We start from the raw sequence: 3,788 nt of genomic DNA, 5'->3' as shown, positions 1-3,788 counted from the left end.
GGGCGCACGGAGCCGGCGGGGAGGCCCGTGGGAGCGCGCTGCCTCCGCATCGCTGCTGTACCTCATCTGGTGCTCGGCTGGCATCCTACCTAAAGGCTTTATATAAACAGAAAAAAAAAAGCCTTAAAGACCGTGTTCTCGCTTTTGTCCCTAACTCTTAAAAAGCTAGCGTTTCTTTTGTTGTTGTCGTTTTTTATCCTCATTCTTATCTTTGTGTAGATTTTCTTTTGATCATTGGACATAAGTATTGTTTGGGGAAGAAAAGTCATTCATATTAATATCTCACTGCCTTAATGTTCGTATTTCATAACCTTTTATGGTAACCTGGTTGCCGTGTCTACTTATGTCCTTCTGTATTTGTTCATCCTGGTTTTATTTACATAGAAAAATTATAGTGTACAGATTGTATTAATATTGAAGCTAAGTTTATGGTAGGCCCTGTTTTCTCAACGAATGGACACCAGAGAGCTGCAAATCTTGTTCAGGGTGGAGTTTTTGGAATTAAACTGCCTTCTGATAGCCTAATTTTCTGACCAGGGCAGGAGGAGGAATTTGGAATCATATTGAGTGGGGGAGTATTGTGCTTGAAAGTTTTAGCTGGATGCTTGATTTTCTGAAGGAAGACGGTGGTGAGACAAGCCGGAAGTGTAATCCCATCCCAACCAAGTGAGAGGTATATAAACCAGGGGTTTATTGTGGCTGGTTTCAAACAGGCTAATGCCATTATGGGTCCGTGGTGAATCGGGGCTGCAGATCCAACAACCAGGGTCATCTTAATCGTAGTGCTGTGTGGGTATTACTACCATGACCTAAGCTAGTTAATTTGGCGTACCCTGTGCTGCTGTCACTTTTGTGTCTGCAGGGTAGGCATAATTTTTTGGTATGTGGTGGGTTGTATCTCCTGGACAAACGGTAAAGGTGTTGAAACAGTTTTGTTGTGGAGAAGAGTGTGTTTTTCCCGTGATGCCAAGGAAGCTTTTCCCTGTGGGCAGATTAGTAAGACAACTGCATTCTCTCTGTGTGAGTCAGGCAGGTGAAACTCCCTTGGAAAAGAACTCAATTGTTATGGAAAACTGCAAGCACTGAAAGAGTAAGAAAAGGATGTAGAAAATGCACATACCTAACAAAGGATTGGTTGCTTGGTAAGGGAGTGTTAACTGCAAAGACAAACCGGACACTGAACTGGCTTCCTTTACGGGCGCCAGCTGGGCTTACAAAAGCTACCTAGTATCTGCAGTCATCAGAGTATCATAGAACTGTTTGGGTTGGAAGGGGCCTTAAGGATTTTCTGGTTCCAACGCCGCTGCAACGGGCAGGAACACCTTCCACTAAATCGGGCTGCTCAATGCCCCATCCAGACTGCCCTTTAATGCTTCCAGGAAGGGTGCTTCTCTGGGCAGCCTGCTCCCCTGGCTAACCACTCTCATCATAAAAAATGTCTTCCTTGTATCTAATCTAAATCTACCCCCTTTCAGTTTGAAACCATTACCCCTTGTCTTATCACTACACTCCCTGATAAGAGTCCTTCCCAATCTTTCCTATAGGCCTACTTTAAATATTGAATGGCCACGGTGGGTTCTCCTTGGAGCTTTCTCTTCTCCAGGCTCAACAACTCCAACTCTCTCAGCCTTCCCTCGCAGAGGAGGTGATCCAGCCCCCGATCATCTTCATGGCCCTCTTCTGGACCTGCTTGAGAGGGTCCATATGCTGGGGTCACAGGGCTGGACACAGCACTCCAGTGGAGTGGAGGGGCAGAATCGCCTTCCTTCACCTCTTGGCCACACTTCTTTTTGCAGCCTAGGATACAGTTGGCTCTCTGGGCTGCAAGTACACGTTGTCTCATATTCAGTCTTTCATACATCAAGACACCCAAGTCTGTCTCCTCAGGGCTGCTCTCGATGCGCTCATCACCCAGCCTGTGTTTGTGCTTGGAATTGCCTCGACGCCCTCAGCTGTGACTGTCAGATCTTTTGAGGCTGGGACTATTTAAAGTCAGCATAAAAGCAAGACTTGGTCTCTGAAATCACTCATCTAATCTTGACTGTGTTTTCAAAATAAGAATAAACCAAATCTTTGGCCCAGTTCTGCTGCTCTTACAATGCAAAGAGTTGCCTGTGGTTGATGTGTCCATCATTTTACTTTATAGCTCTTACTCTGATGTATCACACTAATACTTTTGGTGTTGTTTTTTTTCAACCCAGCCTATGCATGTCAATTGCAAAGCATTGCTTTATAGCTGATCACAAAATGTAATTAAGAATGAAGCGATAGCATTTGGTCTTCCAGTTTTCTACAATAATTTAAGTCTTTGGAATGGAATACAAATAGTGTGCAGCAGTTTGATAATATCAACTACTTGCTGTTGGGCACGTGCTTAACACAGCACTGTACACTGTGCTTTATTACAGTACTCTTGAGAACTGCTGTTGGTTTAGGATAAAGGGTCTGCTTCCAAGCACCTCCGCAATCTCTCTCTGCTGAGCTAGAATCCTGAGAAAAGAGGCATTGCTCAGCTAATGATCATTTACATTATCTGGTATCTATGTAAGCTATGTTCCTAAAGCTGGCTTTATGACTTCTGTTATTCACAACTCTATCTAGGAACCTGGGAATTCTGTATTATGCAAGTAAATTTTGCAGGCTTGCTGACATAACCATGTGGCTTGAAGTTCTAAAAGCAGAATTTGTATAATTAATGCTCTGTTGTACTTAAACCACTTATAGGCCAAAATGTCTGGCATTTGATGTGTTGTTTTGTTGGTATAATTTAGAGATTGGTCTTCAGACTTCATGCAGTCTACTGCAAAGATTTGTCCATGTCAACAGACTGGCAAAAAGTTTTCTTACACCTCGTTTTTTCAGTGAAGCCTCCGCATGCCTAGAACTTGTCAAATACTTGTTAAGTGGTGGTAGGATAACAACTCAAAACTCTGAAGAGCAGCAGTGTATGCTGCATTTCTCTGCACTGCTTTAGGAGGTCACACAGTCTAGACAAGAAGTTAATACTGTGGCTCAGACTTTTCCAGTAATTATTTGAAAGTAACAGCTACCTACAGTTGTACTACCTTTGAGAATCTATACTGGAAAACTCACATAGTTGTGTCTTTATGTATTTCTTGTGCAAGAATTCTTTTCCTATACTTTAAAATGCAAAGTGTAAGCATTTGTAGCAAAACTTTTTGTTGAACAACAAGGGGGCCATCCTTCAACACTGTTCATGGCTTGTTGTACACAAACCTGCTTGCTCAAGAAGACTCTCCTTTATACTACAGTTTTGGGGTGGTTTTTTTTGTGGCTGAAATAATACACAAATTATCATAGAAACTGGAATAAGGTTGAAAATTATTCTCCCACAGACAGTCAAGTTCCATATCCATACAGTTTAGCTTGGTAGATATCTGACTGTTTGGAACAGTGCTGGTTCATGGACAGTATCTGCCTGCAGAGTTTTACCAGTTAGCACAAGAGGACTGTGTTGGGTCTGGAGGGGTTCTGAATGAAGCCCTCTGGATGCTGTTGTAGCAGACAGAGCAGTCAGGAATGGCTGGCTTGCCTGTATGCTTTGTAAGTTCCTGTGGGACTCCAGGAGGTGGAACAAAACTTGAAGTGATAGCTGTCTTACACATGAAAAAACCATAGCTGTCAGCTCTGTCACCTAGCACTTCTGAGTAGAAATGCAGAGGCTGCCTGACCATCTTGGCCCTGAACTGGAAGGACGAATGGCCTGGTTGGTTGCACTTTCACACATAAAGTCTGTTCAAGCTGCAATTCAGGTACAGCATAAGACA

Source organism: Merops nubicus, unplaced genomic scaffold, assembly GCF_000691845.1.
Source record: "Merops nubicus isolate BGI_N331 unplaced genomic scaffold, ASM69184v1 scaffold18059, whole genome shotgun sequence".
In the NCBI taxonomy this organism is placed as follows: domain Eukaryota; kingdom Metazoa; phylum Chordata; class Aves; order Coraciiformes; family Meropidae; genus Merops; species Merops nubicus.
This window is presented reverse-complemented; position numbering follows the sequence as displayed.